The sequence below is a fragment of the Nerophis lumbriciformis genome, linkage group LG02 (genome assembly GCF_033978685.3).
Source record: "Nerophis lumbriciformis linkage group LG02, RoL_Nlum_v2.1, whole genome shotgun sequence".
NCBI lineage: Eukaryota > Metazoa > Chordata > Actinopteri > Syngnathiformes > Syngnathidae > Nerophis > Nerophis lumbriciformis.
Genome location: NC_084549.2, coordinates 71,125,001 through 71,147,500, shown reverse-complemented (window position 1 = coordinate 71,147,500; position 22,500 = coordinate 71,125,001). Strand labels below are relative to the sequence as shown.

Sequence of the window (22,500 nt, the reverse complement as noted above, 5' to 3'; positions counted from 1 at the left end):
CATTTATGCTCTACACACTCTTCATCCTCTTAGATCATGCTTCATGTCCCATGCCAAAGTAAGGTTTTTGTTCCAGGTTTATAGTCGTTTTGGTTTCATAGTTTGTTCTCCGCCATTGTGCGCGTCTTTTTTGTTGTTGTTGTTGTAGTTATAGTGTTTAAATAAATATGTACTTACATTCCCGTCTCGCCCGAGCCAACTTTCCGTTGCATCCCGGAAAAGCAAACACCCAGGACCAAGTCCTGACAGTTCTAGACTTAGACGGAATTAAAAGTTGTTTATCTAAAAAAAAATACATTGTAGCAACATTTTAAAGTGCATGCAGAGGTAGATAACTCATGACACTTTAAATCAGTGGTTCTCAAACTTTTTTTTGTCATCCCCCACTTTGGACAAGGGGGAGTTTTCAAGCCCCACCTGCCCCCATCGCCCCAACAGAGCGCTAATGCCAAGCTTTAACATTTTCAAATTTATTGAACATCAAGTTGTATACATTCAAACTCAATAACATAAAATAACATCAAGTTCAATAATAAATAAAATAACTGTGCAGTTGTGGTATAACTTGCATCAAGTTCAATAATAAATAAAATAACTTCTATCAAGTTCAATAATAAATAAAACAAAAGTGTTATAACTTGCATCAAGTTCAATAATAAATCAAAACAAGTGTTATAACTTGCATCAAGTTCAATAATAAATCAAAAAAAGTGTTATAACTTGCATCAAGTTCAATAATAAATCAGAAAAAGTGTTATAACTTGCATCACGTTCAATAATAAATCAAAAAAAGTGTTATAACTTGCATCAAGTTCAATAATAAATCAAATAACTTGCATCAAGTTCAATAATAAATCAAAAAAAGTGTTATAACTTGCATCACGTTCAATAATAAATCAAAAAAAGTGTTATAACTTGCATCAAGTTCAATAATAAATCAAATAACTTGCCTCAAGTTCAATAATAAATCAAAAAAGGTGTTATAACTTGCATCAAGTTCAATAATAAATCAAAAAAAGTGTTATAACTTGCATCAAGTTCAATAATAAATCAAAAAAAGTGTTATAACTTGCATCAAGTTCAATAATAAATCAAATAACTTGCATCAAGTTCAATAATAAATCAAAAAAAGTGTTATAACTTGCATCACGTTCAATAATAAATCAAAAAAAGTGTTATAACTTGCATCAAGTTCAATAATAAATCAAATAACTTGCATCAAGTTCAATAATAAATCAAAAAAGGTGTTATAACTTGCATCAAGTTCAATAATAAATCAAAAAAAGTGTTATAACTTGCATCAAGTTCAATAATAAATTAAAAAAAGTGTTATAACTTGCATCAAGTTCAATAATAAATCAAATAACTTGCATCAAGTTCAATAATAAATCAAAAAAGGTGTTATAACTTGCATCAAGTTCAATAATAAATCAAAAAAAGTGTTATAACTTGCATCAAGTTCAATAATAAATCAAAAAAAGTGTTATAACTTGCATCAAGTTCAATAATAAATCAAATAACTTGCATCAAGTTCAATAATAAATAAAATAAAAGTGCCACTTTGCAATCTTTGCAAAAAAAAAAAAAAGGAGGAGCTATGCATTTGGCAAGACAGGGCAAGTGACAGCACTTTTCCCCAGGAGAGCCACCTTGCTTCACTGTGAAACAGCACTGCTGTATGATCAGCTCCCATTTCCTCACACAGTGCAGAGAACAGTCGCACTTTCAGTGGTCGTGTTTTGATCAAATTTACCGCGCTCACAACATCTGTTAAAACCTCATTGAGTTCGGGGCTGAGCTGTTTCCCGGTGAATGACACAGTGTGTGCCCGTCAGATTTTTGTTTCTCTGCAGGCGCTGGCTCTGGCTCGACGACCTTTGAGGTGCGAGTCACAAATGTATATATTTGTGTAATTGTGGTCCACACATTAGCCTGCTACCCATCCACGCGAAAGTTTGTTCCGCTTAGCCCCGCCCCCATTAGTTACTGTTGCTATGTCTGTCAAACTTTCGCTCCTACCGAGAAATTTAAAGCCTACAGGAAAAATAAGTACCGGTAATTTCCATTTATTTATATAGCGGATTTCACAGACAGAATCACAAAGTGATTTACAGTGTGTATAGAAAATGAAAGCATAGTAAAAAAAAAATATCTAAGAATATAATAATAAAAAAATGTTTTTAAAGTGAAATTTCCTCCCGTTGTCATGTCTCTATTCCCCACCAGTGGGGCGCGCCCCACACTTTGAGAAACGCTGCTTTAAATGCATTTAAATTGTGTTAATTGAAAGAAAACACCCCCAGGAGGTTGCCTACAGCCACATTCGTATTGTAGAGTCCACACAAACGACGGGATGCTTGATGTAGACTCATTTATTTCATTTCTAGGGCCAAATAAGAAACTTCCTGCGTACAGTTTGTGATGAAGTTGTTCGTCAACAACAAGAACTAGAACCCAAAAAAATTAGGAGGAGTTTCACATTCACGGGCGAGCGTGAAATGCCCGCGCATGATTTGTTTGCCGTTGGCGGCGGCGATGACATGATGAGAAAATCAATGGGGGCCGGCGGCTTAAGCGAGTGCTGTCAGCGGCGCCGGACGGAATTGCACGCGCGCGGGCCGGCCCGTGTTGTGATGGCGTATTAATTGGCGGCGCGGTGAGGCTTGTATCCACTCATCTCTCCGCTGACAGGCCCGCTGCAGGAGAAAAAGGATTCCTCCGGATTGAGTGCCATTTTCTCTTCTTTAACAAGGAAATTAGTGTGTAAAGGAGATCTGTCAGGATAAAGTGCAGCCCTCCCCGCCCTCCGCCCGGTGCCTCCATCCGCCTCGCTCCCTCGTTTCCCTTCCACTCAATGGCTCCCTCAGGGGATCTTCCTTGAGCATTAGCAGAACACATCCAATGTCTCAGCTACATGATTTCATGATATGATTTGTGGCGGGGATTTGCAATAATCCGCAAATAAAGTTGACTCTCTCAATAAGAGGGGCGCACAAGCAGAACCCCACCTTTTAACATCTTCCCGCTCTTTAACGGCCCCCCCCCAAAATAACACGGGAAAATAAAAAGCAATTGTTTTTGCATTGGCAATTTATTGTTTTGGCTTTTTATGACGGTGATTAATTGGTTGACAGGAAGCTGGCTGATATTACCCAGAATGCATCACGCCCTCATTTGAAACGTTGACTTCCTCTCTGCGCCTCATCGCACGTGTGCCATGCAGCCATGCGCTCCACTGCAGTAGGAAGGGCATTCATAAGGACGCATTTACCTGACACATGAAACGTGACAAATTTGTGTGTGTGTGTGTGTGGGGGGGGGGGTTTGCACTATCCACTTAAGCCACCAAATGGTGATAGAGTGTTGACTACCGCCTAATGACTGAGCTACGTCATTTCCTGGGACGTGCCACAGGGCATTTCCTGTGGGACGGGATTCGTTCCCAGGGATTCTAATAAAGAACCATATCTTTTTCTTTACTATAGTGGCCCCGATAACGGGAACCGGTTCTCAAAAAGGGATTCGAGTCCGTGGAATCGGTTCTTTTCTTATCGAACAACCGGGAGAACCGGTTTCCAACATCATCCCTAGTGCCGGTATACCGTACAATGCTATTTTTGACAAAATATTACGACCAGATATTTAGGAGCCATTGCAACTCTTTGAATTAATTCTATTTTTATTTAAATAACAAATAATATGTAGTGATACACATCGTTATCACAGAAGGCTGCATATGAAAATTAAAATGATATCACAATATCATTTTCCCATTACTAGTATGCACTGCTTTCTTCTTATCCACGGTGCAAGCAAACAGGGGTTTTCAAGCTCTGGCTTCTTCTTGGCATTACATTAAAGGCTGTGCTGCTCTGTATTTGTCGCGGAGTCACACTCGGTGGGAACTCGTCAAACCGCTTTGACCAGGTGATTAAAAATGGCTGTAACTTTTTTCAGCGCCGGGTGACGGACAGCCGAAAGGGGCCAAATTTGAATAAGTCGTAGGGGGGGAAAAAACCCAAAACAAATCCAAACATCCTGGCTTGATTTAAAATGCACTCTGCATGTGTGATGGGCACAGGTAAGTGAGGGAGACAATTAGGGAATATCTGCCAGTTCAGGAGCTGCATACTAAAAAAAAAAAAAAAAAAAAAAAAAAAAATAGAGCAGAGGGAGGAGGGGGGGAGGTAAATCACTATTTCCCCCATCTGGCCCCGACTGCGTCGAGAACCGCAGCTGAGGTCCGATTCCACCCGTCAATCACAGCCCGCCTCGCGGTGGGGTGTGCGTCCCGGCGAGCGAGCCGACCCCCCGAGTCATTAGCACGCACGCTGCAAGTGTACGGAGGAGCGCCACGGTTTAAACATCCCCAGCCTGTGACAGGATCAGTTTAGCGATCTGCAGGATTGATCTCCTCTTTAAAGTTTTTGCCTGAGGCGACTCTAATTGGGAACGAGGCCGCCTCCCGACTCCCCTCACTCCCTTAACTGTCAGTCTTGGCTTTGTTTACTGAGGACATGCCCAAACCTATTTACTCAATAATGAGGAGACGTGGTGGGGATGCTGCTGATCACATTCAGGCTCCCAGCGGGGCCCCTGCATGGCGGGGAGGGCGGAAACATCATTTTTACACTTTGGGAGATGCTCAAAGTTCGCTCGCGACGGAAGGGGACATTTTACCCTTTTTTCTCACCCAGCAGGCACCGCTGCATTGAGAACTTGTTGAGTTAGGTCCTGACGTTGGGCAACTCAAATACAACGTTGAAACAACATGCTTTTTGACGACGTTTAATCAATGTTGGGTTCTGACGTTGATTTGACCATTGAAATTTTGTCATTTATCAATCAATATTCTACAAGACAAATACAACGTTGAAATAACATGCTTTTTGACTATTATAGAATATTATTTGCATACAGAATTTTGTTTGCCACTTGCCTGTGTATGAAAAGTGCTATATAAACCATTTTAGGGCAATGGAAGCCATAATAATAATAATAATAATAATAATATTATTATAATTATTATTATAATATTATATAATAATATTGTTATAATAATCATATTATTATACAATATAATAATAATGATAATAATAATATATAATTATATTATAATTATATAATAATAATAATAATACTATTATATTTTAATATTTTTATTATAATATTATATACAAATATTATAATATAATAATATTATATAATATAATATTATTATTATTATTATATAATAATATTAATCATAATAATAATAGGGACCCAGCAGCATTATTACAATTATTATAATATTATATAATAATATTATTATAATAATCATATTGGCAACACTAAATTGGCCCTAGTGTGTGGATGTGAGTGTGAATGTTGTCTGTCTATCTGTGTTGGCCCTGCGATGAGGTGGCGACTTGTCCAGGGTGTACCCCGCCTTCCGCCCGATTGTAGCTGAGATAGGCTCCAGCGCCCCCCGCGACCCCAAAGGGAATAAGCGGTAGAACATGGATGGATGGATGGATATTATATAATAATAATACTATTAATAATAATAATGATAATAATAATAATAATTATTATTATTATTGTTATTATAATAATAATTATTATTATAATAATATAATAATAATAATATATTATAATATTATAATATAATAATATTATATAATATAATATTATTATTATTATTATTATATAATAATATTAATCATAATAATAATAGGGACCCAGCAGCATTATTACAATTATTATAATATTATATCATAATATTATTATAATAATCATATTATATAATAATAATACTATTATTAATAATAATGATAATAATAATAATAATTATTATTATTATTGTTATTATAATAATAATTATTATTATAATAATATAATAATAATATATTATAATATTATTATTATGATATAATAATATTATTATAATAATATTATTATATAATATCATAATAATAATATTACATACAATTATTATTAATAATAATAATATAATAATAATACTAATAATAGAGACCCAGCAGTGTGTTTAATTATTAGTATTATAATATTATATAATTATATTATGTGTTGGCCCCGCGATGAGGTGGCGACTTGTCCAGGGTGTACCCCGCCTTCCGCCCGATTGTAGCTGAGATAGGCTCCAGCGCCCCCCGCGACCCCAAAGGGAATAAGCGGTAGAAAATGGATGGATGGATTATTATAATAATCATATTGTTATATAATATAATAATGATAATAATATTATTATTAATAATAATGATAATACTACTACTACTAAAAATTATTATTATAATTATATAGTAATAATAATATTATACTATAATATTATTATTATAATATTATTATATAATATTATTATTATAATAATAATAATATTATATAATATAATAGTATTTGTATTATTACATAATAATAGTATTAATAATAATAATAATCATAGGGACCCAGCAGTGTGTTTAAAGCCCCTAAATGCAGGAGTGGATGGCTTCGGCCCCCCTTTTCACTTGTAGTGGATTCCTCACACTGTCCCTCTCATTTAGCTTGTTTTCATTTGCGGCGAGCGACAAAGCCTTTGGTGGCGTGGCTAAGGAGTCCATTGATGCCTATTGGGATTATGGATGATGAAGTGGAGAGGCTGCTGCTATCACGGCGACACAACGCTGCTCTTAATAGAAAAGCATTTAGGAGGGGGGGTGGGGGGGCATTCTGACACTCCACTGATAAGAGGCGGCTCTTCAGAGGTGGTTGTGTGTACAATGATGAGGATACAATGACACACATGTTGCGTCTGACAGGTGGTGATTTAGATGTGGGCTGGAAAGGGGCGGGGGGGGGGGGGGTTAAAAATGGACGGCATGAAGCGATAGTTTCATGCATGCCGTATTTCCTTATTTCCTCCTACTTATGGCTGTGATTTGAGGCAAGCATGCATTGTCATTACTCACAGGGAGAGAGAGGAGATATGCAGAGTGGGAGAGCTGTCAGTTTGAGGAATGAGGCCGATAAGAGGAAGGGACTCGGCAGATGGGCGGCACACTTCTCAATTAAACATGTAAATACCAAAAGCAGGCGGCGAGCGAGATGAGCGAGTTAAACAAACACGGCGGCGTGCTGTGATTAGCGCCGCCACCTTTTTGGTGCTTTTAAACTCCACTGAACCCACTTAATCCCACTCGGCTTCTGCCGTATTCCGCACTTCCTGCTTTTCCCACCGCTTCATCCCTCTCCTTCAAGCCTCTTGAAGACTTTCCACAGCCCTTGACCCACTTTACAAATGTAAAACACACAAAGTGTACATTTCACGCCCGCAAACGTGGGACGTAAATGCCGAGGCGGTGAATGTCCCGAACCCGCAAAGAGGTCAGGCCTTTAATTGGTTATTTCCCAAACCTCATTAGAAGTAACTTCATTACCTCTCAACATGATTTGGAGTGCATGAGAAAGTGGTCCTTTATTGTAGCAACATTTTAAAATGGGATACATATATGTGTGTATATACAGTACAGGTCAAAAGTTTGGACACACCTTCTCATTTCAATGCGTTTTCTTTATTTTCATGACTATTTACATTGTAGATTGTCACTGAAGGCATCACAATTATGATACCTGTGAAGTGAAGAAAATAAAGAAAATGTATTGAAATGAGAAGGTGTGTCTAAACCTTTGGCCTGTACTGCATAAGTGTATGTATGTATGTATGTATGTATATATATAAATATATACATATATGTATGTATGTATGTATATATATATATGTATATGTATATGTGTGTATATGAGTGTGTATATATATATATAAAAATATATATATATGTATATATATATATATATATATATATATATATATATATGTATGTGTGTGTGGGAAAAAATCACAAGACTATTTCATAAAATGAAATAGTCTTGTGATTTTTTCCCACACATACATATATTGCGCTCTACTACGGTATCGAGCACTATTTTTTGGATAACCTTATTAAGACATATATATATATATATATATATATATATACATATACATATGTATATATAAATATATATATGTCTTAATAAGGTTATCCAAAAAAAAAAAAAAAAAATATATATATATATATATATATTGCGCTCTACTACGGTATCGAGCACTATTTTTTGGATAACCTTATTAAGACATATATATATATATATATATATACACATATACATATGTATATATAAATATATATATGTCTTAATAAGGTTATCCAAAAAATAGTGCTCGATACCGTAGTAGAGCGCAATATATGTATGTGTGGGGAAAAAAATCACAAGACTACTTCATCTCTACAGGCCTGTTTCATGAGGGGGGGTTCCCTCAATCATCAGGAGATTTTAATGGGAACATTCACATACCATGGTTTATATAGGGCACAGTGTGGGTGGGTACAGGCTGGCGTAGGGGCGTGGTGATTGGCTCATGTGTTACCTAGGAGGTGTTTCCGTCTGTGGCGGCATGCTGATACAATTTCGCTGCGCTTGTTGAGGGATGACAGGTCTGGACGGTATATAATAAACAGTTTCTCTTTCAAGCATAGGTTGCATCTTTTATTACCACTATTGTAAGGTGTGCTGGATGCAAGAATTTGCCATGTTATTGAATATTCAACATTATTGTCTTTGAGGTCCCAAATGTGTTTGCTGAGTTCTGTGGTATTCCGCAGGTTTTGGTTCCTGAAAGAAGCCTTGTGATTGTTCCATCTGGTTTTAAACTCTCCCTCGGTTAATCCTACATATGTGTCGGATGTGTTAATGTCCTTACGTGTTACCTTAGATTGGTAGACAACTGATGTTTGTAAGCACCCCCCGTTGAGAGGGCAATCAGGTTTCTTGCGGCAGTTGCAGCCTTTGTTGGTTTTGGGGTCGCTCTGTCTGGGGGCCGACGGCTCATTTGCAATTGTTTTGTTGTGGTTTGAGATAATTTGTCGTATATTGTTCATACAGCTGTAGCTCAATTTAATGTTGTTCTTGTTGAATACTTTTCTTAGGGTGTTGTCTTTGGGAAAGTGTTTGTCAATCAGAGTGAGGAATTTGTGGCCAATGTTAGTTGAGACGTTTTTGCTGTATGGGGGGTTGTACCAGATGATGTTGTTTCGTTTTCTGTTCTTTTTTGGTTGGTTTCCTGGCGTGGGTTCATAGGTGAGGGTGAAATTGTATCCGCTTTCATCAAGGGCTTTTTGGTACGGGGGGGTTGCTTGGTCAAATTCAGCTTTGCTAGATGACAGCATCGATAGCCTTTTATTAATTCCGGTAGGTATTCTTTTCGTGGTGGTGGGTGGGTGGTTGCTGTCATGGTGCACGTATTGGAATGTTGTGTTGGATTTCGTGAATGGTTGGTAGCTGTTATTTCTCAGGTTGAAAGTGACGTCGAGGAAGTTGACGGTTTGCTTGTTGGCTTCAATCGTGATCCGTAGGCCGTTCTCTTTGAAAATTTGGCATATGCGCTTCTTGGTATTCTCGCTGCTCCTTGGCGAGGCGCGACACACTGCCAGTCCGTCATCACGGTAAATACCAAGGTTCAGGTTGAGGCTAGCGAGCTGGGAGAGGAGGAAACTCCCAACGAGTTCAGATGCAACCTATGCTTGAAAAAGAGAAACTGTTTATCATATACCGTCCAGACCTGTCATCCCTCAACAAGCGCAGCGAAATTGTATCAGCATGCCGCCACAGACGGAAACGCCTCCTAGGTAACACATGAGCCAATCACCACGCCCCTACGCCAGCCTGTACCCACACACTCTGTGCCCTATATAAACCATGGTATGTGAATGCTCCCGTTAAAATCTCCTGATGATTGAGGGAACCCCTCATGAAACAGGCCTGTAGAGATGAAGTAGTCTTGTGATTTTTTTCCCCCACACATACATATATATATATATATATATATATATATATATATATATATATATATATATATTGAAGACTCGTTAATTGAAGCATTTGACATAAGCTACAAATGTATGTTTGTAGACCACCACAATGTATCCCAGCAGGTGGTGCTGACACATTAGCTGACGATATGTTGTACGTACCATTCAAGTTCAAATGAAAATAGAAACTAGACGTACATTTTCACGTACAGTACATGTTTGTCGTGCTTAAATGTGCTAATGGCTGCTTTCACAATTAGCCTTCCAGACAAGGAAACAGATTTCAAGCAGCTATTTTAATAAATATCAAGTGTATTAATTGTCCATCACTTTTTGCACAGGCGCCCCCCTCAAGCGGGGCCTGATGTGAGCGGCGGGGGGGGGGGGGGATGGTAAATACCTCTGTAGGCAGTGTCCCTGACATTAATAACAATGAGATTGGCATAAGCACGGGCAAGATTCACAGTTTGACATTCAGGCCAGATGCTATCTCGGCGCCTCGGCGCGCGGGAAACGCGGCGAGAAGACAGACATCTGTCACTTGTTACCTTTTGAAGTGAATAAGAGAGAGCGCCGCGGCCAAAAAAAAGTGCGCGGCGGCGGACAAAAGGCCGTTCTGACCGACGGACCCTCGGTGTTTACAAACGGGGGAGGGCGACAGCAGCAACTCCAGATGAATGGATCACCGCCGTTGATCTCGCCTCCTCATTCCGTGTGCTAAGTTATTCCGTGGCTGCTAACCCAGCAGGGGGGGTTGGCTGGGCTGGGTGTGGGTACAGGAAGTTGAGAGAGGCAGACAGAACGCCTGAAGGACTCTGGAGGAGCTGAGCGCTTCTGCAGCCTGAAAAAAATAAAAATATCAGACTCCCCAACAACCGACTGAACACTTCTGTAACCGGAGGTAGCAAACATAATCCTTCTTATTAATGAGTGGATGATGCTACATTAGGGCAATATTTGCAATAGTGTGCAAACATCTATAGCCCAGCCACAGAAACTTCCACTTCGCCCACAAAAAGAAAAAATGTTTGCTAAGGAATTACTGAGCACGATAACGCTTACTTATTCATTCCGTCATGGCAGAGCTTCCGCATTACGTGAATATGCCCCCTGGTGGTTGAGAGAAGTATAAAGAGATGATAGCAACTGGATTTAGTGGCAATATTCCCCATGAAATGCTCCAAAATTGCAGAACACAGTTGGAGCGGGTTGAACTGTAAGGGGGAGCCCAAAAGAGGAATTGGATTAGGACACACCAGACTGAATTGGACATTGCACCTTATAAACAAACAGGGTTACGTGACAGCTGCAATGAGGTAGCGTCGGTGGAAAATGCAATCATTCATTGGTGGGAATACGCTGGAAAAAAACTAAGAGAGGAATGTAAAAAGGAAGTTAGGAAGTACAAAGAGATGATAGCAACTGGATTTAGTGGCAATATTCCCCATGAAATGCTCCAAAATTGCAGAACACAGTCGGAGCGGGTTGAACTGTAAGGGGGAGCCCAAAAGAGGAATTGGATTAGGACACACCAGACTGAATTGGACATTGCACCTTATAAACAAACAGCCATCAGGGTTATGTGACAGCTGCAATGAGGTCGCGTCGGTGGAAAACGCAATCATTCATTGGTGGGAATACGCTGGAAAAAACTAAGAGAGGAATGTAAAAAGGAAGTTAGGAAGTACAAAGAGATGATAGCAACTGGATTTAGTGGCGCTATTCCCCATGACATGCTCCAAATTGCAGAACACAGTTGGAGCGGGTTGAACTGTAAGGGGGAGCCCACAAGAGGAATTGGATTAGGACACACCAGACTGAATTGGACATTGCACCTTATAAACAAACAGCCATCAGGGTTACGTGACAGCTGCAATGAGGTAGCGTCGGTGGAAAACGCAATCATTCATTGGTGGAAATACGCTGGAAAAAACTAAGAGAGAAAGTTAAAAAGGAAGTTAGGAAGTACAAAGAGATGATAGCAACTGGATTTAGTGGCAATATTCCCCATGAAATGCTCCAAAATTGCAGAACACAGTTGGAGCGGGTTGAACTGTAAGGGGGAGCCCAAAAGAGGAATTGGATTAGGACACACCAGACTGAATTGGACATTGCACCTTATAAACAAACAGGGTTACGTGACAGCTGCAATGAGGTAGCATCGGTGGAAAATGCAATCATTCATTGGTGGAAATACGCTGGAAAAAACTAAGAGAGGAAGTTAAAAAGGAAGTTAGGAAGTACAAAGAGATGATAGCAACTGGATTTAGTGGCAATATTCCCCATGATATGCTCCAAAATTGCAGAACACAGTTGTAGCGGGTTGAACTGTAAGGGGGAGCCCAAAAGAGGAATTGGATTAGGACACACCAGACTGAATTGGACATTGCACCTTATAAACAAACAGCCATCAGGGTTACGTGACAGCTGCAATGAGGTAGCGTCGGTGGAAAATGCAATCATTCATTGGTGGGAATACGCTGGAAAAAACTAAGAGAGGAAGTTAAAAAGGAAGTTAGGAAGTACAAAGAGATGATAGCAACTGGATTTAGTGGCAATATTCCCCATGAAATGCTCCAAAATTGCAGAACACAGTCGGAGCGGGTTGAACTGTAAGGGGGAGCCCACAAGAGGAATTGGATTAGGACACACCAGACTGAATTGGACATTGCACGTTATAAACAAACAGGGTTACGTGGCAGCTGCAATGAGGTAGCGTCGGTGGAAAATGCAATCATTCATTGGTGGAAATATACGCTGGAAAAAACTAAGAGAGGAAGTTAAAAAGGAAGTTAGGAAGTACAAAGAGATGATAGCAACTGGATTTAGTGGGAATATTCCCCATGAAATGCTCCAAAATTGCAGAACACAGTTGGAGCGGGTTGAACTGTAAGGGGGAGCCCAAAAGAGGGATTGGATTAGGACACACCAGACTGAATTGGACATTGCACCTTATAAACAAACAGCCATCAGGGTTATGTGACAGCTGCAATGAGGTAGCGTCGGTGGAAAATGCAATCATTCATTGGTGGGAATACGCTGGAAAAAACTAAGAGAGGAAGTTAAAAGGAAGTTAGGAAGTACAAAGAGATGATAGCAACTGGATTTAGTGGCAATATTCCCCATGAAATGCTCCAAAATTGCAGAACACAGTTGGAGCGGGTTGAACTGTAAGGGGGAGCCCAAAAGAGGAATTGGATTAGGACACACCAGACTGAATTGGACATTGCACCTTATAAACAAACAGGGTTATGTGACAGCTGCAATGAGGTAGCATCGGTGGAAAATGCAATCATTCATTGGTGGAAATATACGCTGGAAAAAACTAAGAGAGGAAGTTAAAAAGGAAGTTAGGAAGTACAAAGAGATGATAGCAACTGGATTTAGTGGCGCTATTCCCCATGACATGCTCCAAATTGCAGAACACAGTTGGAGCGGGTTGAACTGTAAGGGGGAGCCCAAAAGAGGAATTGGATTAGGACACACCAGACTGAATTGGACATTGCACCTTATAAACAAACAGCCATCAGGGTTACGTGACAGCTGCAATGAGGTAGCGTCGGTGGAAAATGCAATCATTAATTGGTGGAAATACGCTGGAAAAAACTAAGAGAGGAATGTAAAAAGGAAGTTAGGAAGTACAAAGAGATGATAGCAACTGGATTTAGTGGCAATATTCCCCATGAAATGCTCCAAAATTGCAGAACACAGTTGGAGCGGGTTGAACTGTAAGGGGGAGCCCAGAAGAGGAATTGGATTAGGACACACCAGACTGAATTGGACATTGCACCTTATAAACAAACAGCCATCAGGGTTATGTGACAGCTGCAATGAGGTAGCGTCGGTGGAAAATGCAATCATTCATTGGTGGGAATACGCTGGAAAAAACTAAGAGAGGAAGTTAAAAAGGAAGTTAGGAAGTACAAAGAGATGATAGCAACTGGATTTAGTGGCAATATTCCCCATGAAATGCTCCAAAATTGCAGAACACAGTTGGAGCGGGTTGAACTGTAAGGGGGAGCCCACAAGAGGGATTGGATTAGGACACACCAGACTGAATTGGACATTGCACGTTATAAACAAACAGGGTTACGTGGCAGCTGCAATGAGGTAGCGTCGGTGGAAAATGCAATCATTCATTGGTGGAAATATACGCTGGAAAAAACTAAGAGAGGAATGTAAAAAGGAAGTTAGGAAGTACAAAGAGATGATAGCAACTGGATTTAGTGGCAATATTCCCCATGAAATGCTCCAAATTGCAGAACACAGTCGGAGCGGGTTGAACTGTAAGGGGGAGCCCAAAAGAGGAATTGGATTAGGACACACCAGACTGAATTGGACATTGCACCTTATAAACAAACAGGGTTACGTGACAGCTGCAATGAGGTAGCGTCGGTGGAAAATGCAATCATTCATTGGTGGAAATACGCTGGAAAAAACTAAGAGAGGAAGGTAAAAAGGAACTTAGGAAGTACAAAGAGATGATAGCAACTGGATTTAGTGGCAATATTCCCCATGAAATGCTCCAAAATTGCAGAACACAGTTGGAGCGGGTTGAACTGTAAGGGGGAGCCCAAAAGAGGAATTGGATTAGGACACACCAGACTGAATTGGACATTGCACCTTATAAACAAACAGGGTTATGTGACAGCTGCAATGAGGTAGCATCGGTGGAAAATGCAATCATTCATTGGTGGAAATATACGCTGGAAAAAACTAAGAGAGGAAGTTAAAAAGGAAGTTAGGAAGTACAAAGAGATGATAGCAACTGGATTTAGTGGCGCTATTCCCCATGACATGCTCCAAATTGCAGAACACAGTTGGAGCGGGTTGAACTGTAAGGGGGAGCCCAAAAGAGGAATTGGATTAGGACACACCAGACTGAATTGGACATTGCACCTTATAAACAAACAGCCATCAGGGTTATGTGACAGCTGCAATGAGGTAGCATCGGTGGAAAATGCAATCATTCATTGGTGGGAATACGCTGGAAAAAACTAACAGAGGAATGTAAAAAGGAAGTTAGGAAGTACAAAGAGATGATAGCAACTGGATTTAGTGGCGCTATTCCCCATGAAATGCTCCAAATTGCAGAAGGCGAGGCAAGGCGACTTTATTTATATAGCACGTTTACAACCATTTTTAAATTGGACCAAAGTGCTTTGCAGGTTAAAAAGCATAGAGCAAAAAACAAAACATAATCAATGAATGCGCACAACAAGATAGTGCAAAAGCAATACGGTAAAAAGTTAAAAGTTAAAGTACCAATGATTGTCACACACACACTAGGTGTGTCGAAATTATTCTCTGTAAATACCTTCCATTACTACTATTAGGACACAGGTGTCAAATTCAAGGCCCGCGTTTCTGGGTGTTGTTGATACATGGCTTTGGCTTTGCATAGTAGAGCTCTTTAGTTAAAAGTTCAAGTACCAATGATTGTCACACACACACACGAGGTGTGACGAAATTATTCTCTGTAAATACCTTCCATTACTACTATTAGGACACAGGTGTCAAATTCAAGGCCCGCGTTTCTGGGTGTTGTTGATACATGGCTTTGGCTTTGCATAGTAGAGCTCTTTAGTTAAAAGTTCAAGTACCAATGATTGTCACACACACACACTAGGTGTGGCGAAATTATTCTCTGTAAATACCTTCCATTACTACTATTAGGACACAGGTGTCAAACTCAAGGCCCGCGTTTCTGGGTGTTGTTGATACATGGCTTTGGCTTTGCATAGTAGAGCTCTTTAGTTAAAAGTTCAAGTACCAATGATTGTCACACACACACTAGGTATGGCGAAATTATTCTCTGTAAATACCTTCCATTACTACTATTAGGACACAGGTGTCAAACTCAAGGCCCGCGTTTCTGGGTGTTGTTGATACATGGCTTTGGCTTTGCATAGTAGAGCTCTTTAGTTAAAAGTTCAAGTACTAATGATTGTCACACACACACTAGGTGTGGCGAAATTATTCTCTGCAAATACCTTCCATTACTACTATTAGGACACAGGTGTCAAACTCAAGGCCCGCGTTTCTGGGTGTTGTTGATACATGGTTTTGGCTTTGCATAGTAGAGCTCTTTAGTTAAAAGTTAAAGTACCAATGATTGTCACACACACACACACTAGGTGTGACGAAATTATTCTCTGTAAATACCTTCCATTACTACTATTAGGACACAGGTGTCAAACTCAAGGCCCACGTTTCTGGGTGTTGTTGATACATGGCTTTGGCTATGCATAGTAGAGCTCTTTAGTTAAAAGTTCAAGTACCAATGATTGTCACACACACACACACACGAGGTGTGGCGAAATTATTCTCTGTAAATACCTTCCATTACTACTATTAGGACACAGGTGTCAAACTCAAGGCCCGCGTTTCTGGGTGTTGTTGATACATGGCTTTGGCTTTGCATAGTAGAGCTCTTTAGTTAAAAGTTCAAGTACCAATGATTGTCACACACACACTAGGTATGGCGAAATTATTCTCTGTAAATACCTTCCATTACTACTATTAGGACACAGGTGTCAAACTCAAGGCCCACGTTTCTGGGTGTTGTTGATACATGGCTTTGGCTTTGCATAGTAGAGCTCCTTAGTTAAAAGTTCAAGTATCAATGATTGTCATACACACACTAGGTGTGACGAAATTATTCTCTGTAAATACCTTCCATTACTACTATTAGGACACAGGTGTCAAATTCAAGGCCCGCGTTTCTGGGTGTTGTTGATACATGGCTTTGGCTTTGCATAGTAGAGCTCTTTAGTTAAAAGTTAAAGTACTAATGATTGTCACACACACACACACACACTAGGTGTGACGAAATTATTCTCTGTAAATACCTTCCATTACTACTATTAGGACACAGGTGTCAAACTCAAGGCCCACGTTTCTGGGTGTTGTTGATACATGGCTTTGGCTTTGCATAGTAGAGCTCTTTAGTTAAAAGTTAAAGTACTAATGATTGTCACACACACACTAGGTGTGACGAAATTATTCTCTGTAAATACCTTCCATTACTACTATTAGGACACAGGTGTCAAATTCAAGGCCCGCGTTTCTGGGTGTTGTTGATACATGGCTTTGGCTTTGCATAGTAGAGCTCCTTAGTTAAAAGTTCAAGTACCAATGATTGTCATACACACACTAGGTGTGACGAAATTATTCTCTGTAAATACCTTCCATTACTACTATTAGGACACAGGTGTCAAATTCAAGGCCCGCGTTTCTGGGTGTTGTTGATACATGGCTTTGGCTTTGCATAGTAGAGCTCTTTAGTTAAAAGTTAAAGTACTAATGATTGTCACACACACACTAGGTATGGCGAAATTATTCTCTGTAAATACCTTCCATTACTACTATTAGGACACAGGTGTCAAACTCAAGGCCCACGTTTCTGGGTGTTGTTGATACATGGCTTTGGCTTGCATAGTAGAGCTCTTTAGTTAAAAGTTCAAGTACCAATGATTGTCACACACACACACACTAGGTATGGCGAAATTATTCTCTGTAAATACCTTCCATTACTACTATTAGGACACAGGTGTCAAACTCAAGGCCCGCGTTTCTGGGTGTTGTTGATACATGGCTTTGGCTTTGCATAGTAGAGCTCTTTAGTTAAAAGTTAAAGTACTAATGATTGTCACACACACACTAGGTGTGGCGAAATTATTCTCTGTAAATACCTTCCATTACTACTATTAGGACACAGGTGTCAAACTCAAGGCCCGCGTTTCTGGGTGTTGTTGATACATGGCTTTGGCTTTGCATAGTAGAGCTCTTTAGTTAAAAGTTCAAGTACCAATGATTGTCACACACACACACACTAGGTGTGACGAAATTATTCTCTGTAAATACCTTCCATTACTACTATTAGGACACAGGTGTCAAATTCAAGGCCCGCGTTTCTGGGTGTTGTTGATACATGGCTTTGGCTTTGCATAGTAGAGCTCTTTAGTTAAAAGTTAAAGTACTAATGATTCTCACACACACACTAGGTGTGGCGAAATTATTCTCTGCATTTGACCCATCACTCTTGGTCACCCCCTGGGAGGTGAGGGGAGCAGTGAGCAGCAGCAGTGGCCGCGCCCGGGAATCATTTTTGGCGACTTAACCCCCAATTGCAACCCTTGATGCTGAGTGCCAAGCAGGGAGGTAATGGGTCCCATTTTTATAGTCTTTGGTATGACTCGGCCGGGGTTTGCCTGCGGCCCCTGGACCCTGGCTACTAGGTTTTTCTGATTTCAAAAGTTGGCAGGTATGTAAAGAGCCGCATGCGAGCCGCGGGTTGCTGACCTCCAAGTTAGACGTTTGTGTAAACGCGACGCTATTTCCGCGTTCTCCGGAACAATAGCCGCGTATTAATTCATCCACCCCGTCAGGCCTCCTCAGTGCCGCTTCTATTTCAGTCGCGCGTCAAGTGAGAGCGGCTATATCTGGCTGGCAATTAAGCCGGTCCTGCCTCCCCTTGATGCTTGATTAGTCCGATTGATGGAGGAGGCCATATGTGGCGGTGTCAAAACTTGGCAGACGGGCGCCATCCTCTCAAATGAGAGGCAGGCAATAAAGAGGCAGGCTGCCCAGAGTGGGTGCACGTATGCCCCGCCCCCTCCTCCTCTCCAGAGGGTCTTCAGTCGGGCGATGACCAGCTCCGGCCGAGCCGGGCAGAGGTGGAGGGGGGGTGTCGCACGCTGCAGGACACAGGCGTGTTTGGTTTAGAAAGCAGAAAAAGACATGGCCGCCTTCCCAATCTCGCTGGGAGACAACAAAAAGGGAATGCTTGAGAAGGGGAAGCAGCGGGAGGAGAGCACAAAGACAAAGGCGCGGGCAAGGTCAGTGTAGCTAATGGGCCTGAGCGGTGGGCTGCCTGGGGCTAGGCACACTTCTCCTCTCTCTCCTCGCACGCCCCGACCCTTCAAAGGGCCTTCAGTCCGGCCCTCCTCGTCCTCCATCGCTCTTTCTTCTTCATTTGTCACACACACACACACACACACACACAAAGGTGCCTTTAAAGAGCCGGCCAGAAAGCGCTATCAACAATTAATGGCGACACCAACGCGAGTTGCGGCTTTGGCCGGGCTCCACCGCCGAGACAGCGGAGCAGCGAGTGGCCAGCTGAGCTCGCCCGCCCGTCTCCGCCACCTGACACCGGGGGCACCTCTTGGCACACACACGGCCCCTCATTTGGATGAAGATTCCACACACAAAATCCCCAAGCCCCGCCCCTTTTTTTCCTTTCTGACGGCATCATAACATCCTCGCGATCATACCCACTAGGGATGTCCGATAATGGCTTTTTCCGATATTGTCAAACTCTTTAATTACTGATACCGATATCAACCGATACCGATATCAACTGATATATACAGTTGTGGAATTAACACATTATTATGCCTAATTTGGACAGTCAGGTATGGTGAAGATAAGGTCCTTTTTTTTTTTTCCAACTTTTTTTATTGGCATTTTCAAATAAGACAGAAAAAAGTGCAAGTCGAAACAGTACAATTTTAAAGTCAGTAAATTATTCACACCCTTTCCCTTAAAACCCAAACCACCCACCCACCCTCCCACCCAGGCCCGGCCCTAACCAATCTGGCGCCCTAGGCAAGATTTTAGGTGGCGCCCCCCCCCCCCCCACATCGGCAGTGAAGTGTATATACTCACAAGAAACCGAATAGCTTTGTATTTGACCTTTTTTTACTTAAAGAAAGCAAATTAACAATCAGAATAGTTAACAAGATTAAAAAAAATATGAATAAATAAATGAATGCAAAAAATAAAAAATGAATATATGAAATACAATATTTTTTTACATACATATTGCTTAATTAACATTAATGATGTGCACTTTAACAACTAGGCTTACAACTATACCTAATATATAAAGGGGTGGAAAAGTGACTATTACCTGCAGGGCAAACATTAGCTAACCAGAAGGCAATAACAATGTAAACAAAAAACACCTGCTTAAAAGATCTAATACAAATGTCCCTGAGGAATGTAAGGTGGGAGTACTGTAATTACCTAACGTTACATTATTATTTTCCATAACAATTTACCCCCCTCCACAATATTAACCCGACGTTAAAACAGAACTAGCTATTTATTGATTAGCAATTGCCGAATCATGTAACATTAGCTTAATGCTAAAAAGCCAGGTTACTATCACATTCTGTAACAGACAAATAATTTCATAATTTTTCTACTCCTCTTCTTTTCTCTTTTTTCTTCCCTGGGCACCTGACAGTTTTGGCCGTTTTGACATCTTGTGTTGATTTTTTGATGTGGTGACGTCCAAAAAGAGTCATGATACGGGAAGGGAGGGGGCGCACCGTGGGGGCGTAATGTTGTAACAAATAATATTTCTATTATATAGGCTTTACTTTGCATTTTAATTAACGAGGGATTATTTTTTGTATTTAGAAATAATAGTACCAACTTTTTTTTTTCTCCAACATTTGTGGCACTGGCATGGCGCCCCCTGATGGACGGCGCCCTTAGAATTTGCCTATACGGCCTATGCCACGGGCCGGCCCTGCTCCCACCCCAGATAAGGTCCTTTTTAAAAAAAAATTAATCAGATAAAATAAAATAAATAAATGAAAAACATTTTCTTGAATAAAAAAAGAAAGTAAAACAATACAAAAACAGTTACATAGAAACTAGTAATGAATGAAAATGAGTAAAATTAAGTGTTAAAGATTAGTACTATTAGTGGAGCAGCAGCACGCACAATCATGTGTGCTTACGGACTGTATCCCTTGCAGACTGTATTGATATATATTGATATATAATGTAGGAACCACAATATTAATAACAGAAAGAAACAACTTTTTGTGTGAATAAGTGTAAATAGGGGAGGGAGTTTTTAAATGAGCGTAAGTCATGAATTATAGAAAGTGTTTCAATGGTTGAAATTAGGGATGTCCGATAATGGCTTTTTTGCCGATATCCGATATTGTCCAACTCTTAATTACCGATACCGATATCAACCGATACCGGTATATACAGTCGTGGAATTAACACATTATTATGCCTAATTTGGACAACCAGGTATGGTGAAGATAAGGTCCTTTTTAAAAAAAAAAAATAATAATAAAATAAGATAAATAAATTTAAAAAAATTATTGAATAAAAAATAAAGTAAAACAATATAAAAACAGTTACATAGAAACTAGTAATCAGAATCAGAATCAGAATCAGAATCAGCTTTATTGTCATTACGCAAGGTAACGAGATTGAGGCCATTCCATACAGTGCGATGTGTGCATGCTAGAAAAACAATGTGCAAATATATAAAAATTTAAAAAATGTAGAAGTGCAATGAATATGGTGTGAAATGAATATATACATGAAAAAACAAAACAAAAGCAGGGTGGTTGGTGGAATGGGTTATTGCACCGAAGAGAAGGCAGTTATGAGGGACAATGGGGCAGTCCGTTCAGGATGGTTATGGCCCTGGGGAAGAAGCTGTAATGAATGAAAATTAGTAAAAATAAGTGTTAAAGGTTAGTACTATTAGTGGAGCAGCAGCACGCACAATCATGTGTGCTTACGGACTGTATCCCTTGCAGACTGTATTGATATATATTGATATATAATGTAGGAACCAGAATATTAATAACAGAAAGAAACAACCCTTTTGTGTGAATAAGTGTAAATAGGGGAGGGAGGTTTTTAAATGAGCGTAAGTCATGAATTATAGAAAGTGTTTCAATAGTTGAAATTAGGGATGTCCGATAATGGCTTTTTTGCCGATATCCGATATTGTCCAACTCTTAATTACCGATACCGATATCAACCGATACCGGTATATACAGTCGTGGAATTAACACATTATTATGCCTAATTTGGACAACCAGGTATGGTGAAGATAAGGTCCTTAAATTAAAAAAATAATAAAATAATAAATAAATAATTAATAAAATAATTAATAAATAATTAATAAAATAAAATAAGATAAATAAATTTAAAAAAAATTATTGAATAAAAAAGAAAGTAAAACAATACAAAAACAGTTACATAGAAACTAGTAATGAATGAAAATGAAGTGTTAAAGGTTAGTACTATTAGTGGAGCAGCAGCACGCACAATCATGTGTGCTTACGGACTGTATCCCTTGCAGACTGTATTGATATATATTGATATATAATGTAGGAACCACAATATTAATAACAGAAAGAAACAACCTTGAGTGTGAATGAGTGTAAATGGGGGAGGGAGGTTTTTTGGGTTGGTGCACTAATTGTAAGTCTATCTTGTGTTTTTTATGTTGATTTAATACAAAAATAAATAAAAAAAACGATACAGATAAAAAAAAACAACGATACCGATAATTTCCGATATTACATTTTAAAGCAGGGGTCCCCAAACTACGGCCTGTGGGCCAGATACGGCCCGCCAGCGTCCAAAATCCGGCCCGCGGGTAGTCCCGAGTAAAAAAAATAAAAAATCTGTCCTTTCTAGTCCATCCATCAATCCATTTTCTACCGCTTGTTACTCTTGGGGTCTCCTAGTTGCTCAGGCAAATCATATTGTCTAAAAATGCATTTTTCCATCGATAACGTGTCGACATCACGTCGGTCGAGCGCGCGGCAAGTGCAAT

The 22,500-nt window shown here is 39.9% G+C and overlaps 1 protein-coding gene and 1 long non-coding RNA gene across 5 annotated transcripts in view; both read left to right on the top strand.

The window, feature by feature from the left end:
• The window catches only part of ebf3b (EBF transcription factor 3b), a 353,021-nt gene that overhangs the window by 100,712 nt on the left and 229,809 nt on the right, over nucleotides 1-22,500 (top strand). The window lies entirely within an intron of this gene.
• LOC133611353 (uncharacterized) lies at nucleotides 10,029-16,012 on the top strand. The gene is made up of 2 exons (XR_009815987.2): nucleotides 10,029-12,883; nucleotides 13,158-16,012. It is a non-coding gene; the product is annotated as an uncharacterized lncRNA (long non-coding RNA).